General features: G+C 49.8%; 1 protein-coding gene across 4 annotated transcripts in view; it reads right to left on the minus strand.

Moving 5' to 3' along the window:
* Nucleotides 1-1,287, minus strand: part of NDUFV1 (NADH:ubiquinone oxidoreductase core subunit V1) — a 41,061-nt gene extending 39,774 nt beyond the window's left edge. Inside the window, exon 1 of one of the 4 annotated variants that reach the window (XM_069232988.1) lies at nucleotides 1,214-1,287. The gene's annotated coding sequence lies outside the window, so the exon portion shown is untranslated. The remainder of the gene's footprint in view (nucleotides 1-1,213) is intronic. The other 3 variants (XM_069232989.1, XM_069232991.1, XM_069232990.1) reach the window with 3 other exon arrangements.
* Nucleotides 1,288-22,475: the final 21,188 nt, after the last annotated feature.

Below are 22,475 nucleotides of genomic sequence, written 5' to 3' on the forward strand. Positions count from 1 at the left end.
TCTAACTCTGAAATACGCAAGACCCGTTGCATTGCAAATACTTGTTTAGATTATATTCATGTCCAGTATATGGATCCAGTCATTTACAACATCCAGCCCCTGAGTTGATCAGCTGACCTTGCTCTAGGCAAGCAGCGTACAGACTGTTCATCCGACTCTAAACATTAAAAATACTATAGCAAAATATCACATGCAAATAATGTTTCTTTCAGTAGTGTTGCATACCTAAATTACATGCTGGCTCAAAAAGTCTCTTCTACATTCCTAAAAATCATGCACCCAAAACTGACTTGACATAACTTCGGATTGTCACCTCCCTTTTTTTCCTTTTGACAAACGCTCTCAGGCTTCCCATTCCTACACGACTCCTCTATCGGATCACAGTCTACTCTGTCACATTAAGTCTTTGCCTCGGTCTCTATATTTGCACTTCTGCAGATTATGCACACTTCATTTAAAAGATGACGATACACTAATTTGTAAGTAATACCCCTGCCTGCCCTCTAGCTCGTTTATTAGCCCAGCCATCCATCGGCATGAACTCACATGCCTCCTATTAATGATCACAAATAACTGGTAATAAATTAATCAGTCACAATGAAGTGCAAAGGGGTTGCACGGAACGGTTTTCGTGAGAGGACAAGATTACTCTGGGTAACCAACAATGAACTCTAATTATGAACCTTCGGTTCCCAGGGCTATACACTGCCCAGTGTAAAGCGCTTCAAAGCCATGTATGGTGTAGAAAGCGCTATATAAACTTAAACTCCATCACAGTTACATCCCTCCCAACCCCCTCCATCGAACAATGCTGTGACGGTCCCTCCCCCAACTGGTCAACGCTCTGGAGTTATGTTATGCAATATGTTTTCCACACACTGCACGAGTTCGGCAACTATTGGGCCTCCAGGCGCTTCGCCCCAGAGTTGTACATACGAAGGTCTGTCCACACCGGTGAACTCTGTGCTAGACAGAGGTGCACAATATTAGTGACACAATTCACGGTTAGAACACCCTGATCACTGACAAAGCGTGAGAGCGCTGACTTAAGGCGCTATTATAGCGCCTAGCCACACTGGTGACAGCAGCGCAAGACTAAGAGAGGAAACGCGTCCCACCAGGCCCTAACGGGACCATGATACGGTGGGCATCTAGTGACGTCATGCAGCAACACTAAACCGCCCCCGGTTGCCCCCCCCAGTCCCGCTCTCACCCGCCGCCCCTCCGGAGTCACCTTCACCACTCGGTTCCAGCCACTACAAACCGAGGCGCGGCCTGATGACGTCACCGCGCCAGCGGAGCGCGGGCGCCATCTTGCGAGGGGCACGCGGCTAGCTTCCGCAGTCGAGTTGGGAAGGAGAGAACGGGCTCACACAGGTTGCAGTTCCGACAGAACAAAGACATCTTGACTCATGCGGGCCGGACGTTTAACAGGGCTGCTTGTCTAGAGCGCCGCACTGTCCAACCGCTATGTCCATTCGCTATGTTCATGCATGAAGAACCAGCCCGTTCCATGATGGCGCCGCGTGCACCTTCTTGGATCCACTCGCAGTCCGTCTTCTATTTCCTTCAACTTCATGTCCATGCCTGCAGTCCCACTCAAAGTGAGAGCATTAACCCCTTGCCAGGCCTTTTCCCCTCCTGTGCCAGGCCTTTTTTTTGGCCATTTGGGGATGTCTGCGCTTAGGCCCTCAACATTTTGTCCTCATAAGCTACCCATGCCAAATATGCGTCCTTTTTTTCCAACATCCTAGGCATTCCAGAGCTTTGTGGGTTCCCCAGGAGGAGACCAAGAAATTTGCCAAAATACAGCGAAAATTTCAATAAAAAAAATAATAGGAAAAAGAAAGCTTGTGGGTTTTCCCCTGAAAATGGCATCAACAAAGGGCTGGCAATGTTAAAATCACCAGCTTTCGTGAACAGACAGACTTGAATCAGAAAACCCAATTTTTCAACACAATTTTGGCATTTTACTGGGACGTACCCCATTTTTACTATTTTTTTGTGCTTTCAGCCTCCTCCCAGATCGTGACAGAAATGGGTGTTTTATTTTTTATTTTTATTTATTTTATTTAATGCGTTTTTATATAGCGCGGACTTTACCCGAAGGTGTCAGAGCGCTTCACAGTAGGCAAAGTAAAGATACAAGAGGAGAAGAATTACAAGTGAGCCTGTTACAAAAACAAGCGTTACATTACAAGAGGCAATCGTGATAATTGTGCACGTATCAAGAGCAAAAAATAAACGAGGTAGCAAACAATACGTTATGAGAGGAAAAGGTGACGTGTGCAGGTTACAAGAGCAAATAAAGTACGAATAGAGGTAAAAAAAGTTGCAATCAATGGTAGACACTCAAAACACTAAAACAATAGTTACGTTACATGAGGCAGTGGTGGCCGTTGTGCATGTATCAAAAGCAAACAAGATATAAGAGGTAGCAAATGATACGTTGAAAAGGAAAGGTGCCGTGTGCATGTTACAAACGAGTACAAGATACAGGTAGAGGTAAAATACTGCACTAAATGGCAGACACTCAAAACACAAAAACACCCTGGGAAGGCACTTCTATAGGCATGGAGAACAGAATATCCTATAATGGAAGGACTTCCTTCTGAAAACAGAGGGCTTGAATTAACTTTGGAAGTGTCTTTGAAGGAGGAGAGCTTTGAGGTCAGTTTTGAAGGCCTGGGAAGAGGTGGTGGTCCGAAGCTGAGGCGGAAGTGAGTTCCAGATTCTCACCGCGTTGCCTGAAAAGGATTGGGCCATCAATCTTTCCTTCTTGAAAATGGGAGGTTCAAGCAATAACTTTTCTGCATTACGTGATGGTCTGGAGCCCCCAGAGAGTTTCAGTTTATTCACCAGGTAGCGAGGGGAGGAGGAGTGCAAGGCTTTGTGGGTGATACATGCAGTTTTGTAGATAGATCTTGCCTCTATGGGAAGCCAACGGAGGGTGGATAACATGGGTGTGATGTGGTCGCTTCTTTTGGCCCCATATATGAAACGAGCTGCTGAATGGAGAATAGACTTCAGGGGGGAAAGGTGGGATTTGGGAAGGCCAGTAAGAAGAGAGTTGCAGTAGTCCAATCTGGAGAGAACCAGCGCTTGGACCAGGGTTTAAGGTCGTGCTCTGGAAAGAAGCGACGAATCCCCCAAAGAAGGCGCAGTTGGTGTCGAGCAGACTTTGCAATGGAGTTAATGTGGGAGAGTAGATTAAGTTTTTTGTCGAGAATGACACCAAGGGATTTTGCGCTCTCGACAATGATGGGCTTATTGTTCATTAGATTGATCTGATCCATCCATGTTTGCACTGGGGGATGAGAAAGGGAGGAGGAAAGGAGGAGGAATTCTGTTTTGGAGGGATTCAGGATCAGTTGATGAGTTACCATCCAGTTTTGAATGGAGTCGAGAGTAGAGCTAAGGAAGGAGAGATCGTGATTGGAGGCCACCTTAAGGTAAATCTGAGTGTCATCCGCATATAGATGATAGTGGATCCCGGATTTACTCAGCAGATTTCCCAACGGTTCTAAATAGAGATTGAACAGTGTGGGTGCAAGTATGGAGCCTTGAGGAACACCTTGACTGACTGCTACAGGAGCTGAAAGACTGTTCGCTATTTTGATCATTTGGGATCTATCAGAGAGGAAGGAGGCAAACCATTTGAGCACAGTGCCCTCCATGCCCATTCTCTGTTGAAGAGTGTTAAGGAGAGTGTTGTGATTGACAGTGTCAAAGGCTGCAGAAAGGTCAAGAAGAATTAGAAGACAAGACTCCCCTGAATCGAGTATCCGCAGCGCGTCATCAATCACTAGCAGCAGGGCTGTTTCAGTGCTGCAGTTTTGAATGAAGCCAGACTGGAAATTGTCAAGAAGATCATTTTCCTTGATATGGCGAGAGAGTTGTTTCGCTACACATTTTTTTGTGATTTTCGCAAGAAAGGGTAGGTTAGTGATGGGACAGTAGTTGTTGAGGTCGTTCGCATCAGCAGTGGGTTTTTTTAGCAGAGGGGTGACCTGCCCAGTTTTGAAGGACACAGGAAGGGAGCCTTGACTGAGGGAGAGGTTGACCAGAGTGGTCCAGTAGGAAAGAGAATTAGTATAGAAGTCAGTGGCAATGGCACTAGGGATGGGGTCAAGAGAATGGTTAGAGGGCTTTGTATCGAGGATGCATTTAAGGAGAGCATCGTCAGAGATGGGGTCAAAGTTTTGCCAAATGGTTAAGGATTTGCACTCCTCTGTGGGGGTAGGATGAATGACCTGATCTACAAGTGATTTTACCTTTTCGTCAAAGAATATAGCGAATTCCTCTGCTTTCTTTGTGGAATCTTCCAATTTGGAGGTTGGGGGAGAGCTGTTAGGGTTCTTGATGAGGTCGAATAGTTTTTTGGGTCTATTTTTGGCTGAGTCAAGGAGGGATTTGTAGTGCGACGCTTTTCCAAGGAAGATGAGATTGTGGTACTTGGATCTTGCTGAACGAAGCGTGGCCAAATTTTCAGTGGAGGGTGCTTGTCTCCATTGTTTCTCAAGGGCTCTTATGAACTTCCTTTCTTCATAGAGGGATTTGTTGAACCAAGGTGCTGAGGGAGTGGGCCTTTTCTTTTTGCTTTGGAGAGGAGCAACATTATTGATTTCGACTGCAAGGACTGTGAGGCATTGGGAGGTGAGTTCGTTGACATCTAGGTCCGGGTCTAGCCTTGGAAGTGATAGCAAGGCAGAATTACAGAGGGTACTGAGGTCAATATTTTTAGTGTCACGGAACCAGGAAGTAGCCCTCTTAGGTTGGCCCAGAGTTATAGAGTGTGATAGGTGAAGAGAGAATGGGATGAGGAGGTGGTCCGACCAGTCTACATGAATAGGGGTAGCGATAGTCAGCAAGCCTGCTTTAGAAATGACAAGGTCTAGGATTGAGTCTTTAGAGTGTGTTGTTTCTGTGCAGTGTTGGATAAGATCGTTTGCAGAGAGGAAGGTGGCCAGCAAATTCGCATTTGTGTCTTGAGGCGAGCCCCAGTGGACATTGAAGTCACCCACGAAGATCTGATTGTCACTTTGCGTGAATTGGTCGCTGATGCAGTCCGTGAGTTCCTCCATAAACGAAGGGCTGCTACCAGGCGGGTGGTAAATAGCATGGAATCTGAGAGGTGAGCGGTGGTGCAATTGAAGCTCAAGTGATAGGCATTCAAAAGTGTGGAAGGAGCTGTTAGGAAGAGCCTTAAGTTGAAGGGAGTTTCTAAAGATGACCGCAACACCTCCCCCCACTTTGTCAATTCTGTCATTTCTAAGTATAGAATAGCCTGTGGGTACAAGGAGATCAAACATAGAGTGAGAGGTATCGTTGAACCAGGTCTCTGTGAGGAAGAGCATGTCAATATTGTGCAGGTTGATGGTATCGGAGATTTCAAGTTTGTGTTTTATTGCAGATCTGCAGTTGTGGAGCAGACAGCGCAGCTCTGACGCAACTGTTTTGGTGACGGGGGCACTTGGGCTATGAGGGGTGATAGGGATATTGTGCTTATATGAGGGCGCTCGGGAGGATTTAGGTGGGCCAGTGGTTCTGACAGAGGAGATGGTCGGAATAGTGTAGATTACAGGGTTACTGGGAAGTGGAAGTGAAGGAAGGGTGGCGTTCGAGTGCTTGTGTGGATTTGCAGACGACTGGCTATGTTTAGTTATAGTGGGGTGTGGTGGTGAGGTGCATCTCGTGGAAGGGTGAGTGTTAGCCAAAGGAATTGAGGTGTGTGGAAAAGTCGAGATCTTGGAGCTTAAAACTAAAATGGTAGCTTCAAGTTGGGAGATGGCGGTGATTAGAGAGCCTAGCTTTTTTTCCAGAGAGAGTAAGGAAGAGCACGGCGTAATGGGTGGCTCGATGGAAACAGGAGGGGGTGCACTAGGCAGTGTACCGCAGGAAGAGGTGGGGGAACGGGAGGGGAGTAGGGGTATAGGGTTCAGAGGTGGGGAAAGGTTTAGGATGAGAGCAGGAGTTGGTGCACCAGGGGTGAGAGGAGAGTTGTCGTTGTTGGCGTTGCAAGAAGGATAGGAATTAAGGGCAGAACTAGGGGGCGATAGTAGAGGAGTGGGGCGGTGGGGCGATAGGAGAGGGGAGGAGTGTGAGGAGTCATAGGGATTAGGGAGGTATGAAAGGAAGGGGGGGGAGGGGGTTGGATAGGTCCTGGCAGCTAAGTGAGGTGGCTGTGATGGAGCGGGTATCGGGCAGAATGGGGGGGATTGGGAGAAAGGGAAGTTGAAGAAAGGAAGTGATTCTGCTCGGTCCGAGGGAGGGAAGGGGTTACCAGGGGAGGAAAGGGGGTAGCACAGCAGTGCTGGAGGAGAGTGGGGAGGGAGAGAGATGGAATGTATTTGCGGGGAAATCGGGGTACATAGTGAGGGGAGGAGTGGGCGGAAAAGCAGAGCGGAGGAGGGAACAAGGGGAGCGTAGGGAACATAGACAGGGGGAGAGGGCTGGAGGAGAGGTGGTCTAAGGAGGGGGGTGGCCGGAAGGGATAGGGGGGAGGAGATGAGAATGGAGTGCCGGGACGGTGCGGAATGGACGAGGAGCGTGTTAGCTAGAGGTAAGGCTGAAGTGAAGAGGGGAGGGGCAAACTGTGAGGGGGGAAGAATGCGAGGGGAGGACCGAGGGGAGAGAAGAGGGTCGACCTGTGCCTCCCCAGGGTGCAGCCTGTTGGAGAGTGGGGGGGTCAGGGGAGGAGAAAGGGAGTAATTGGTGGAGCTAGATGGAGAGTCAAGGGATAGCCCGGTAGCAGGGGAGGGGAGTAGGGAAGGGAAGGGAAGAGGCGGTCAAAGAGAGAGAGACAGGTGTCTTTGGCTTGGATCATAACAGTACCGTTGTTATAGAGTGAGATAGTGAGGGAGCCGTTAAAACACGCAGAGGGGGACATTTTTAGCTGTTTCCCATGAGGGATAGAGGAGGAGGAGGTGACGTTAAAGGAATTGTAAAAGCTGGAAGACCAAGAGGGTATGTCGTGCGTGAAAAAAATTAGATCGTTTTTGAGCCCCCCATATCGACCATTGTAAAACTGATCGACAAAAAGGGAATCGGGGAAATATTCAATGGTGTTATGCTTGAAACGTTTTGTTGCAGCTTTGGACAGGTTAGAAGGGTAGATGATTTTGTAGCAATTAATTCCAGACTTAATTCGAGCGGTGGCCATGTTGGGAAATTGGGGAGGAGGAGGGTGGTGGGGATAAGGGAAGGGTGTTACTAGGACGGTGGTGGTGGGGTGGTGGTGGTGTGAAACCAATGCTGGATCCCGGAAAGCTAAACATTTCTGAAAAGTAGACAAAATTCTGAATTCAGCAAAGGGGCCATTTGTGTAGATCCTACAAGGTTTTCCTGCAGAAAATAACAGCTGAAATGAAAAAATATTGAAATTGAGGTGAAAAAAAACAGCAATTTTTCTCCACATTTTATTCTAACTTTTTCCTGCGATGTCAGATTTTTTAAAGGAATATACCGTTACGTCTGCTGGACTCTTCTGGTTGCGGGGATGTATAAAGCTTGTAGGTTAATTAAGAACCATAGGTACCTAGAGCCAATAAATGAGCTGCACCTTGCAATGGGTTTTCATTGTATACCAAGTATACAGCAATTCATTTGCTGAAATATAAAGAGTGAAAAATAGGTATCAAGAAAACCTTTATATTTTAAAAATTGGCACAAGATAAGGTGTTGATAAGGTGGTGATCTCTGAATTCCGGGGTGCCCACACTAGCACGTGAATTACAGGGTATTTCTAAAATAGACGTCTTTTTTACACACTGTCTTACATTTGGAAGGAAAAAATGTGGAGAAAGACAAGGGGCAATAACACTTGTTTTGCTAGTCTGTGTTCCCCCAAGTCTCCTGATAAAAATGGTACCTCACTTATGTGGGTAGGCCTAGCGCCCGCAGCACAAAATGCCCCAAAACACAACATGGACACATCGCATTTTACCAAATAAAACAGAGCTGTGTTTTGGAAAGTGCCAAGCTGTGGATCCAGGCCTCTAGCTCAGCCGGCACCTAGGGAAATCTACCAAACCTGTGCATTTTTGAAAACTAGACACTACGAACCTTTTAATTCCCTGGCATCTAGTAGACTTTCTGCTCCCCGGGGTGTGGATTGGGGGTAATTCCCCCATCTGCCCACTAGTGGGCAGAACAGCTTTGGCCCCATTTATTTGGGGTGGGGGTATGGCCATACCCCCACCCTCTTATTTTGGAAAAAAAATCTTCCCTGGTCTCTGGTGGGATTTCTGCACCCTTGGGGGCAGATGGGCCTTCCAAAAATAGACCGATATGCTTCTAAGGGAGGCAGATATGTCCAACAGTAATGTGCCCCCATGGGGAGTGACCCTTGCCCAAGGGGCTGCCCCCTCAACAAAACACACACATACCACTCTACCTAATGTCCAATCAAAATCAAACCAAAAAATCTCCAAAGGGAGAAGACAATCTCGAGGAGTTAATGATCCAGATCCGAAACACAGGATATCCAGGCTATGAAGAACGAACATCGTCCGTCGATAACCAAACTGAAGATTTCCGAACTATTTCTGTTCAAAACCTAGGAAAATCAAAGCCAAACCATAATATCCACGAAGGCTAATACTAAACAGCATACAGTAATATCAGCAATACAATTGTTTAACATAACAGGGTGGGTAAAGCAATATGTCACCTCAAGGAAAAATTAGTACTTAACTTATAAGACGAATCCACATGTGTCGTAGGGTGGGATAATTCTCGCCTCCGTGTCCTTAATAGAATTGAAAATTCTTGACGCGTAAGCTAGAAATTCTTTTTTTCTATGTCAGGACCGGAGGCTCCAATTATGCTTGTTCAAAGCTGATCCACCACTACAGATGTGATATCCACAATGGGCTTGTAATAAAAAGCCTTGAACGTGGACTCCGTCAACCAATCCGCTGCTCTCATAATGTCTTCTAATCTAAACCCCAAAGTAAAGGATTTAGAAGCCATGGCTCCTCTAACTGAAAGAGCTCCAAACGTGGAAGTGTTGATTCCCACCTCAGAGAGTAACCATCTAATCCAACCCCGCAGCAGCCACATCTCCGCACACCTGAGACACCTGCATTGGCTCCCAGTCAGCAAAAGGATCACCTTCCGACTTCTCACCCACGCACACAAAGCCCTCCACGACAAGGGACCGGAATACCTCAACAGACGCCTCAACTTCTACGTCCCCACCCGCCCCCTCCGCTCCTCTGGCCTCGCACTCGCCGCCGTCCCTCGCATCCGACGCTCCACGGCGGGTGGGAGATCTTTCTCCTTCCTGGCGGCCAAGACCTAGAACTCCCTCCCCACCAGCCTCAGGACCACCCAGAACCACTCCGCTTTCCGGAGACTCCTAAAGACCTGGCTGTTCGAGCAGCGATAACCACCCCCTTTGTCCCTAGCGCCTTGAGACCCGCACGGGTGAGTAGCGCGCTTTATAAATGCTAATGATTTGATTTGATTTGATCTAGCCATGGTATCAGAAGAAACAGGATTAAATGGTTTTAGGAAACCAATTAGAACCTGACCTCCAGGATCTCTCCTGAATTCATTCGTAGCAGCCTCATATGCTTTCAGACACTACACCACACATAACTTGGAATTGTGGGCAAACGCTGGATAAGACACAGACTTAGTACCCATTTTAGTACGCCTGGAAATGGAAAAGGAAACCCCATCTGGGGTAAAAGACCTTCCTGATAAGTCAAGAGCTCTGACATCTGCTACTCTTTTGCAAGATATGAGACACAAAAGTAAAGTCAGTTTGGCTGACATTAACATCCCAAAGGGACGAATAACGAGGCCACAGGGGATTAGAGAAATGAATGCCCCTCATGAGGTTACATACCACAAGGTGTTCACCAACCGGTCTGCCAGAAACAGACAAATGACGTGCCAAAATCGCAGATCGATAATTATTAATATACAGATAAGCCAGACCAGAGGCTGCCAAGGAAGCTTAAAAGTTGATTACTAAATTGACATCAGCTTTAAAGGGATCTGAATCCCGTTCTGTACACCAATGCACCCAACGTCTCCAAGAGGAGGCATATCGTTTGTGGGTGCTAGAGGACCAAGCCTGGTGAATGTCGAAAGAAGCTTGTGACAAAATGCCTGGCAAGAGCCAACGTCTCCTTAAATTCTCCATGCAACCAATTGAAGGTTGCCCATAGGGATCAAAGGATGTGGATTCCCGAAGGGATCCAGTAGCAAGTCGTCCCGAACTGGGATAAGAAGAGGAACGTCGCACAATAGTTCCAGAAGATGATGGATCCAAGCTTGTGCTCTCCATAGAGGGGTCACTAGGATGACCTACGGTCGCTGACGGCGAACTTGCGCCAGAACCCATGGGATCATGCTGAAAGAAGGAAAGGTATAACCCAGGAGAGAGGACCAGTTCTGAAGAAATGCATCCATGTCTGTCGCCTCTGGATCTGGCCTCCAACTGAAGAACCTGGAAAGTTGATGGGTCAGACGAGAGGCGAACAAGTCCATCGAACAGGGGCCCCATCACCGATTGATCCAATGAAACACTCTCGGTGCAGTTTCCAGTCGCTACCATCCCGGAGAAACCTGGAGTTCCAATCTGTTACTGAGTTGTTCCCCCTAGGCATATACTCTGCAATCACCGAGATCCGTTGCTGAAGACAGAATTGCCAAAATTCCTTGGCCATCTGTGCTAACATCTGCGATTTTGTACCACCTAACTTGTTGACATATCTGACTGCTGAAATGTTGTCCATCCGCAGCACAATGCAACAATCTGACCGAAGAGGAGAGAGGCTCCGGATCGCAAATGATCCCACCAGTAGTTCCAGACAATTTGTGTGGAGATGGAGTTCCTCCTCCAACCACGACCCCCTGTAGTCAGGGTTCTGCAGCAGGCTCCCCAGTCCCATCTGCTGGGATCTGACTCCAGAATGACATCCGGTGAATTGCCAAAGATCCCCCTGCCATTCCAGGTCTCCATGTGTTCTGGCCACCAGGATATCTCCGTCCTGGCCTTCTCCGACAGAGGAATCTTGTCTGCGTAAGATAATCCCCTGCGAAGATGAGAAATCTTGAGCCTCTGAAGAGCTCTGTAGTGAAGGGGTCCCGGGAAGATAGTTTGGATAGATGACAATAGAAGTCCCACTATCCGGGCAATGTTCCTCAGTGACACAAATTGTCTGGTTAATAGGAGGCGTAACTGCTTCTTTATGTTGCGCACTTTCTGTTGGGGAAGGATCAACTGAGACTTCATTGAGTCTATCTTGAAGCCCAGGAAATCAATCCGCTGGGATGGAATGAGGCAAGATTTGGTTTGGTTGATCAGAAACCCCAGGTCCTGAAGAAGTTGAACAGTCCACAATAGATGACTGTGAAGGATTGAGGGATCTTGCGCCATAAGGATCAGATCGTCTAGGTATACTATTAACCTCGCTCTTCGAGCACGAAAGGCCTCTACTACAGGTCTCATCACTTTGCTGAAGCACCAAGGAGTGGACAAGAGTCAGAAAGGAAGGACCTGGAACTTGAAACATTGACCGAGCCAGAGAAATTGGAGGAACCGTCGATGTGGAGGAAACACCGGAATGGTCAAATATGCATCCTTCAGATCCAACCCGACCATCCAATCTCCTTCTTGAAGAATATCCCTCAAGAGATGGATGCCCTCCATCTTGAAATGCCTGTAAACTATCCAGGCATTGAATTCTTTTAGGTTTAAAACAAGACGTGAACCTCCTCTCTTCTTGTCCACTAGGAAAATGGGGCTGATAAATCCTCTGGGGTGTGGAGTACACCGGCAAATGGCCCCTTTTTTCAGAAGAGACTGAGGCCCTCATTATGACATTGGTGGTAAATGCCGCTTACCACCAGGTAGACGGCTTCCAACATACCACAGCGGTGGCGCATATCTGTTCTCCATATTATGACACACACACACCAATCCGACAGAATACTGCCACACACACAAATCCGCCAGCCCAAAGGTCAGTGGTAAATTGTCGGTACCAACACCCATACCATTACGCCAACAAAACATGACACACGAATAACCATGGCGGACATTCAATGGTGCTAAACCATTGGCGGTACATACCGCCGCGCTCAGAATGGACACCCATCAACAAAACAACACTACATTGGCCAATACTAAAAGCACACACCTGATATTCATACACAAACCACACCCACACCACTATAAAACACACATTCACATTACTCACATCCCTTTGCCAACACCAAAAGACTGCAAGAGCTAGCCATCGACATCACAGAGACAACTAAACACACACCACTTATACCCATATATCCATCACGCACCCCACAACACACACCCCACCACATTTCTCAACACACTCTCACCAACACACAACATATAACACCCATGGCCCCACAAAGGCACCCCTTTTTCACTGAGGAGGAGTTAAGGGTTGTGGTGAAAGAAATTGACAGGGTAGAGCCATAGCTGTTTGGAGCACAGGTACAGCAGATTTCCATTGCTCGGAAGATGGAGCTATTACGGAGAATCATGGACAGGGTGAATGCCGTGGGACAGCACCCAAGAACAAGGAACGACATCAGGAAGAGGTGGGACGACCTACGGGGGGAAGGTACGTTTCATAGCATCAAGGTACCAGCTCGCCATACAGAGGACTGGTGGTGGAACCCCACCTCCTCCCCCACAGCTCACAGCATGGGAGGAGCAAGTCTTGGCATTACTGCATCCTGAGGGACTCGCTGGAGTAGCCGGAGGATTGGATACTGGTAAGTCAGCATTTACTACCTATCACCCCCCATACCTGCATGCCATTTCACACCTTCACCCTCACTCCCATCACTCCACTCCATCCCACGCACTGCTCCTACACGAGTAACCCCAATGCCAACCCCTGCATGCTATACCAATGCATAGACAGCCTTCCCAGCCCTCCCAGCCCTGAATAGACACCCATCACCAAAGCATGCACAGCATAGGGAAACTAACAATCCCACAATACATCACCATACAAAAACAAAAGTTGGCAGGGCAACAGCAACCATAGAGGGGAAGCCAAGAATGTACAATATGTCATACACATGAAGCATAATACATCACTTACATCCCCACAGGTACCCCAGCCAATGTCAATGGAGAGGAAGTGCCACGACTATCCAGTCCCCCAACAGACGATGCCCCCAGTGATGACAATAACTCTGGACTTCTGGATCTGGATGACCTATCTGGCCCATCAGGGACCACTGGATAGCCGGTCACCCAAGCCCACTCACAGACCACCACAGAGCCTCCCCCATCAGGATCCAACACCACAGCACCCACCCAGCGTATCTACACCTCTGTCCCTAGGACACGTCAATCAGCAGTGTGCCCACCTGTACAGGGACCCCATGCCCCACCTCGCCCCCAAGACAATCAGGGACCTGTGTCAGTGGCAGAAGACTGCTGTGCGCCAGGGGGAGGACAGGAGCAGGGAACCGACTCTCCAGGAGGCACTCTCCGAGGTCCTGGGACCCTACCAACATTCCCAGGACACGGTGGGCCAGATCCTAGACAGCATGCAAGAGAACAGGCGGCTGCAGGAGGGATAGTATCAGGGGATTAGGGAGGACTTGCAGGCCATTAACACCACCCTGATCTCCATAGCAGGGGTGCTGGCAGACATGGCCAACATCATGAAGGAAGCAACAGCACAGCAGCGGGCCCCTACCACTAGCCAGTCCATCGACCAGCTCTCCACTTCCCAGTAGGCAGGAGGCCCCGCCACAAGACCCACAGGCCTCCAGCACCCCCCCTGCAGAGGGTGAACCACCCCGCAAACGTTCCCTGCAACCCAGACAGAAGCCAGAAACACTTGCCAAGACCACCGCCAGGAAACTACACTCTCCTGATTGTCTCCCTTATGTCCCACAATGTCACTTTGTCCACTTTGAACTGCTGTTGCTCCCCTTCCTATGGCCCCTTGGACACTGGACCTGTGCTACAAACAGACTGGAACAATATCCTGGACTTTCCTCCATCATCACCCCATTCCATTGCACTTTCCCCTCAATTTCTTAGCACTACAATAAACACCCTTGGACACAACTCGACTACTTGTATGTCATGTGTTGAAAATGTGTATTTGTGGAAACAGTTTCATTCATTGCAAATGTACTGTACATTGTGAAAGCATAGAAATAATGACCTGTAGCTGGCTGTAGTCAGCACATCAGTACACAGTTGTTATATCACCAACATCTGAAAAATGAAAACCATAGGTGTCAGTAAGTAGAGGTAAAAGGAAGTGAATGCCATCATGCCACAGCCACACAGAATACACAAATAGTCATAGAAATGTTAAGTTGCACTGTCTCACCTGTGTGTCATTGGAAGTACTGCCGGATAACTAATGTTCTGTTGTCCTCATCCTCATCCTCAGCCTTTTCTTCCTCACTGTCATCAGGGTCTACTACTGCCACAGGGGCATCTCCAGTCTCCTCCTCCTGCAGAAAAGGTACATGCCATCCGAGGGCCAGGGTATGCAACATGCAGCATGCTACTTCTATCTGGCTGACCTTTTTGGGTGAGTAGCACCTGTCAGATGGATGCACTTGAACCTGGCCTTCAGGAAGCCGAAGGTCCTCTCGATAATCCGTCTGGTTCGCCCATGTGCCTCATTATAACATTCTTCAGCCCTTGTGCTGGCATTCCTCACAGGGGTCAGCAGCCACTATAGGGTTGGGTAGCCAGAGTCACTTGCAAGTACTGAGGGACAATATTTAGCCACACACAATCATATGGGGTTGACACCAGAGGCATGCACCAACACACAGTGGGCAGGGACCAAGGCTCACCTATTAGCCACACCCTGTGCCTCTGAAGTTGGCCCATCACATTTGGGATGCTGCTATTCCTCAGAACAAAGGCATCATGCACCGACCGAGGACACTTAGCATTGCCGTGGGAGATGTACTGGTCCGCTAGGCACACCATCTGCACATTCATTGAGTGGAAACTCTTAAGATTCCTGTACACCTGTTCATTCACTAATATTGGGGATATGTCCCATTGCATGGAATCCGGCCTTCACAGTGGCCAAATCTTCACCTGGGGTAAAGCTATGTAGCTGCACATGTGTTTTACCAGGGCAGACAAAACTCTTTCCAGCACGATTGAAAACATTGGCTGAGACATTCCTGCTGCCAAGCCCACTGTCACTTGGAAAGAACCAGCTGCCAGGAAATGGAGCACTAATAGAGCTTGCACAAGAGGGGGGATCCCAGTGGGATGACGGAAAGCTGATATCAGGTCAGGCTCCAACTGGGAGCACAGCTCTGTGATTGTGGCCCTGTCCAGTCAATAGGTGAGTATTATGTGCCTGTCCTCCAGTGTAGCCAAGTCCACCAGAGGTCTGTACACAGGGTATGTCTCCACCTCCTATTCATCCGCAGCAGTAGGTATCCAAGGGACACAAGAGTGAGTAGGGGGTCACAACTGGAACAACAAAACCACAACTGCAGTCCACATGGTGCACTTATGTATTGGGACAGTGTAAATGGCGAAGTATGTGCCAATCGAATCTGTGATGCAGTAATTGTCCATAGGCCTGCTTCCCCGCCTTGAAATGGCGACCGCCTGTCCTGTAAGGAGGGACACTTGGAAGTGAGGTAATTCTGCCATCACCGTCGTGCAATTCCTCATTGGCTAACATGGGACTCTATGGAGTACAGTGGCCAATGAGGATCTACGCCGGCAGAGACGCCGCGGACGTGACAGCCATTTTCTATCTGATTCCTCACTTGTTTCCTGACCTTCAACAGGAGAACACCTACACTGCGTGTGCTGCTGTGACCTGTGTCTGGAACCTACCATGGCCCATGTGACTGTGGAAATGGCCCTAGCCTTCACTTCAGGGGAGTTGGAGCGACTGGTGGATGGGGTTCTACCCCAGTAAAGACAGCTGTATGGGCCTCCAGACTAACAGGTGAGTACATTTTGGGCACGATGCTTGTGGGAAGGATGCATGGAGATGTGTGTGCAAGCATCGTGTAAGAGGTGTGGGGGTGGAGGGAATATCTAGTGGCGGTGTACATGGTGTGCGCTGGGCTATGTGTGTGCCAATGATGATGGAAACGGGTATGGTGGACCATTTGTGTGACAGGCTGGACTGTTTATCTAATGGTGTTCTCCTGTCTGTATTGCCTCTGCACGTCAGCGCCCATCAAAAGAAGGGAACATGGCGTGCCATCACCAAGGATGTGCGGACCCTGGGGGTCTATGGCAGGCGGAGCATCCACTGTTGAAAAGGACAGGTGGGAGGACCTGAGACGCTGGGCACGTAAGACCACGGAGGCCCAGCTGAGGATGGCCTCCCAACAAGGAAGGGGTGCCCGTCAGACCCTAACCCCCCTGATGGCCCGCATACTGGCGGTGGCCTACCCTGAGCTAGATGGGCGCTTGAGGGAATCACAGCAGCCACAAGGGGGTGAGTACAGTGGGTATCATTACATATTTTGGCTGGTGGGGTGGTATCTGGGTGGTGGATGTCTGTTAGTGGGTGCCTCTAAGGCCGGGCCAGACATTGCAGACCCTGGGGGTCTATGGCAGGCGGAGCATCCACTGTTGAAAAGGACAGGTGGGAGGACCTGAGACGCTGGGCACGGAAGACCACGGAGGCCCAGCTGAGGATGGCCTCCCAACAAGGAAGGGGTGCCCGTCAGACCCTAACCCCCCTGATGGCCCGCATACTGGCGGTGGCCTACCCTGAGCTAGATGGGCGCTTGAGGGAATCACAGCAGCCACAAGGGGGTGAGTACAGTGGGTATCATTACATATTTTGGCTGGTGGGGTGGTATCTGGGTGGTGGATGTCTGTTAGTGGGTGCCTCTAAGGCCGGGCCAGACATTGCAGCGTGGGTCATGGCAAATACAGGTAAGCTAGCTTGTTAGCAGTCCATTTCAGACAGGGCACCGTGGGTCCCAGGAGTGCTGCAGTTGGCGGTGTGTGGTCCTCATCTTGCCTTAGTGGCTAGCCATATCACTGGTAGTGCAATGCATAATGCTTAAGCCTGTTCCCTGTGTGTGACGGTAATATGCATGCCAATAGTGGTGTTGGTGCAGTTAATGACCCAGTGTATCCTTTGTCTTCCCCCCTTTCTTGTTTTGTCATCCTGTCCTTGTGTGCATTAGCATCATCTGGCAGAGGATCAGGGGCACCGATGACAGAGGGAACTGCATCCCACAGGACCCAGGAGGCAGAGTCCACCTACGCCGAGGAAACCAGTGGGACGGAGGGAGAGGGGAGCACCACGGCAGAGAATGGAGAAGACAACACAGACTCAGGTACCCCCTCTGATGGATGCTCCCTGGTGGTGGCGGACACCTCTGTGACCACCCCAGCTGCAGGTACAGCCACCACCCCGTACTAGCACCTCCCTCCCAGTAGCCCCTCAGCGAGTTGCCCGTGCCCGCTCACCCAGGAGGGTGGGCATCTCCTTCGCCCCAGGCACCTCAGGCCCTGTCCCAGTGAGCCCTGCTGCCCTGAGTGAGGAGGCTATTGACCTCCTGAGATCCATCTTGGTAGGGCAATCAACCATTGTGAATGCTATCCAAGGTCTGGCATCCCAGATGCAGCAATGCAATGCATTCCTGGAGGGCATTCATGGTGGAATGGCAGCCCAACAGAGATTGATTTACACTCTGGCCTCCCCTCTGATGGCAGCTATTGGCCCTGTTTCTACCGTCCCCCCTCCAACTACCATTCCCCAGTCCCATTCTCCTCACCCCCAACCCATCCCATGCACACATACTGACGAGCAAGCACACAAGACAACACCCAAGAGTGGCACAGGCAGACACAAGCACCACACTTCATCCCACAAGCACTCACGCAAACACCAGACAGTTGTAGGCACAACCACATCCACTACCTCCACTGTCTCCCCCTCCTCCGCCTCCTCCACCTCCCTCACAGTCACGTCCACACTCACACCTGCATGCACTGCCTCAACATCAACCACCAGCATCACCACACCAAGCAGCACACACACCTCACTAGCAAACACCTCCACAACATCCATCCACTTGTCCCCTGTGTCCTCTCCCACTGTGTCTGTCCCCCTCTCCTAAAGGACACAAACGCAAGCATTCAGACACCCAACAGCCATCCACCTCACACATGCACACTGCCCATACACCTGCACCCAAGACCAGCAGACGTACACCTCCAACAACCATTCCCTCAACCTCCACTTCCATCCCTCCTCCCACCCCACTGTCTCTAAGAAGCTTTTCATTGCCCAACTTGACCTCTTCCCTCCCCAACCCCTGTCCTGCCAATAGAAGAAGGGTGCCAACCAGCCAGCCCAGAAACTCAGCCAAACAGTCCACGGGACAGTGGAGGCATCTCTTAGTCATGGAAGCAGGACTGTGAGGGGTTCCACTCCAACAGCCAGAAAGGGGAAGGAGCCCACAACACCTACAGCCAGGAAGGGGAAGGAGCCCACAATACCTACAGCCAGGAAGGGGAAGGAGCGCACAACACAGCCAGGAAGGGGAAGGAGCCCACAACACAAACAGCCAGGAAGGGGAAGGAGCCCACAACACAATCAGCCAGGAAGGGGAAGGAGCCCACAACACAGACAGCCAGGAAGGAGCCCACAACACAAACAGCCAGGAATGGGAAAGAGCCCACAACACAAACAGCCAGGAAGGGGAAGGAGCCCACAACACAAACAGTCAGGAATGGGAAGGAGCCCACAATACAAATAGCCAGGAAGGGGAAGGAGCCCACAACACAAACAGTCAGGAATGGGAAGGAGCCCACAACACAAACAGCTAGGAAGGGGAAGGTGCCCGCACCTCGTGTCATGGACGGAATGAAGCCCTCAACTCCTGGTGAAACCACCACTGCCTCCACCTGTGGTCACGGAGCCCTCACCACCAGCAGAGGGAGGTCAGGAGGCATCATCCCCTGTTGCCACAGTGCAGCCCTCACCTCCAGATGAGGCAGTGCAGCTATCACTGCCAGCAGAGGCAGGCCAGGAGGCACCATCACATGTTGCCACAGAGGAGCCCTCACCACCAGCTGAGGCAGTGGAGCCATCACCACCAGGCATGTAGGCCACCCTCCAGGGACTGCTGCACAATGGGCCCCCTCCAGAACCAGTGGGCATGTTTCTCAGCTCAGAGACTGTGACCTTGCACTCCCCAGCAATGGGACATGGGCATGGACCCCCCCCAGAACCAGTGTGCATGTTCCCCAGCTCAGAGACTGTGACCTTGCACTCCCCAGCAATGGGACATGGGCATGGAGCCCCCTCCAGAACCAGTGGGGAAGTTCCCATATTCGGCTGAGGTGCCCCCCTATCCCATTGAGGTGCCTGCCCACTTGCAAAATGATACCCCTGCAGTGTTCTATTCGAATGATGTCAGGATACAAGTAGGACCTTGGGCTGTGCCCTGTGGCCAGGTGTGCCCTTATGACTTTGGACTGGGCATTGGCCCTTTGTGAACATTTGTATATATTTGGTTCGTGTCGTGGGTTTTGCTATGCTAATACATTTTCTGTACATTCGTACTCTGGTCCTTGTGTGTCGTGTGCCATTGGTTTACATCAGCAGCTGGTTGTCTGTATGGTGTGTGTGTGTGAATGGTGTGTGTTGTGCGTGTGTGTGTCACTGTCGTTTTCCTCCCTCCCTCCTTTGTGCGCTAGGCGGCTGTACTCACTGTCATCGTCTTCGTCGGCGTTGGTGTTCCAGGTGGAGCATTGCATAGAAGAGCATCGGGAAGACTTGCAGTTTGGATTCCATGGCGGCGTTGTTCTTCCCTGTGTCTCCGATGTTAAGTCCTTTCTCTTCCGTGCTCTGTTTCCGCCAGTCCTTTGATGGCATTGGTACTGCCCCGGAAAAGGTGGCGGATTTGTGTGCCATGATATGGTGGGCGGTACTTTGTCTTCCGCCTGGCTGTTGATGGCTACCGCCATGGTGAGTGTTATTTTCGCACTGGTGGTTGGTGTGGTACATTGGCTGTCTATGGGAGTTATCACCGCCATGGTCATAATTTGGCGGTACTTACCGCCAGCCTTTTGGCAGTATCACCGCCACTTTATCACTCACAGCCAGGGTCGTAATTAGGGCCTGAATCTGTAATGATATGATCCCTTGATCTTGAAGGGAAAAATTGAGAAGAGGGGGAGGAGAAATTTGAAAGGGGGATTGGTAAAATTCAAGTTTGAAGCCCTGTACTGATTCCAAAATCCAAGGATCTTTGGTCAACTTCTGCCACTCTTTTAGAAACAATTGAACCCTGCCCCCAAGAACCACTTCTGAATAAGGGATTATTCTCACCTGAATTGGCAGACTCTTGAGAGGTATTTTGTTGTCCTCTGTAAGAGTTCTTGCGATACCTTGATCGTCCGCCACGGGCCGGGTAGGGTAGAAGGTAGAGTCCGCAGCTTGCCCTCTATCATATCCCCGTCCATGACCTGAGGCACGTCTGGTGCCTTGATAGTAGTAACGGCCCAACGAATGACCCCCGCATACGTCCAGCCCGTCAAAAAAGAGTGTCACGAAACACCTTTTTGAGAGACAACTGGGCTTTATCCATAGAGTTAAAGGTGGCTGCAAATTTGGAGAGGTCTTTAATGAAAGGAGCTCCAAACAGAAGTCGGAAGAGAGCATTAGAAGCTATCTCTCTCTGTAGGGAAAGAGTAGTAGAAGACACCCCACTCCTCGGAAGAGAGCATTAGAAGCTATCTCTCTCTGTAGGGAAAGAGTAGTAGAAGACACCCCACTCCTCTGAAGAGAGCATTGGAGGCTATCTCCCTCTGTAGGGAAAGAGTAGTGGAAGACACACCACACTCCGAAAAGAGCATTAGTAGCTACCTCACTCTGTAGGTAAAGAGTAGTGTAAGACACCCCACTCCTCTGAGGAGAGCATTTGAAGCTATCTGCCTCTTAGGGAAAGAGTAATGGAAGACAACCCACTCCTCGGAGAAGAGCATTAGAAGCTATCCCCGCTGTAGGGAAAGAGTAGTGGAAGACACCCCACTCCTCGGAGGAGAGCATTACAGGCTATCTCCCTCTCTAGGGAAAGAGTAGTGGAAGACACCCCACTCCTATCTTCGGAGCATTAGAAGCTATCTCCCTCCGTAGGGAAAGAGTGGTGGAAGACACCCAACTCGTCGGAGAGCATTAGAAGCTATCTGCCTCTGTAGGGAAAGAGTAGTGGAAGAAACCCCATTCCTCAGAGGAGAGCATTAAAAGCTATCCCCCTCTGTAGGGAAAGGGTAGTGGAAGACACCCCACTCCTCCGAAGAGAGCATTAGAAGCTATCTCACTCTGTAGAGAAAGAGTAGTGGAAGACACACAACTCCTCAGAGGAGAATATTAGAAGCTATCTCACTCTGTAGGGAAAGAATAGGTACAAGACACCCCACTCCTTAGAGAGCATTAGAAGCTATCCCCCTCTGTAGGGAAAGAGTAGTGGAAGACACCCCACTCCTTCGAGGAGAAAATTAGAAGCTATCTCACTCTGTAGGGAAAGAGTAGTGGAAGACACACAACTCCTCAGAGGCGAATATTAGAAGCTATCTCACTTTGTAGGGAAAGAATAGTACAAGACACCCCACTCTTTACAGAACATTAGAAGCTATCCCCCTCTGTAGGGAAAGAGTAGTGGAAGACACCCCACTCCTATCTTCGGAGCATTAGAAGCTATCTCCCTCCGTAGGGAAAGAGTGGTGGAAGACACCCAACTCGTCGGAGAGCATTAGAAGCTATCTGCCTCTGTAGGGAAAGAGTAGTGGAAGAAACCCCATTCCTCAGAGGAGAGCATTAAAAGCTATCCCCCTCTGTAGGGAAAGGGTAGTGGAAGACACCCCACTCCTCCGAAGAGAGCATTAGAAGCTATCTCACTCTGTAGAGAAAGAGTAGTGGAAGACACACAACTCCTCAGAGGAGAATATTAGAAGCTATCTCACTCTGTAGGGAAAGAATAGGTACAAGACACCCCACTCCTTAGAGAGCATTAGAAGCTATCCCCCTCTGTAGGGAAAGAGTAGTGGAAGACACCCCACTCCTTCGAGGAGAAAATTAGAAGCTATCTCACTCTGTAGGGAAAGAGTAGTGGAAGACACACAACTCCTCAGAGGCGAATATTAGAAGCTATCTCACTTTGTAGGGAAAGAATAGTACAAGACACCCCACTCTTTACAGAACATTAGAAGCTATCCCCCTCTGTAGGGAAAGAGTAGTGGAAGACACCCCACTCCTCGGAGGAGAGCATTAGAAGCTATCCCCCTCTGTAGGGAAAGAATACTGGAAGACACCCCACTCCTCTGAGGAGAGCATTACAGGCTAACTCCCTCTGTAGGGAAAGAGTAGTGGAAGACACCCCACTCCTCCATTCGGAGCATTAGAAGCTATCTCCCTCCGTAGAGAAAGAGTAGTGGAAGACACCCAACTCATCGGAGAGCATGAGAAGCTATCTCCCTCTGTAGGGAA

The sequence above is a fragment of the Pleurodeles waltl genome, chromosome 4_2 (assembly GCF_031143425.1).
Source record: "Pleurodeles waltl isolate 20211129_DDA chromosome 4_2, aPleWal1.hap1.20221129, whole genome shotgun sequence".
NCBI lineage: Eukaryota > Metazoa > Chordata > Amphibia > Caudata > Salamandridae > Pleurodeles > Pleurodeles waltl.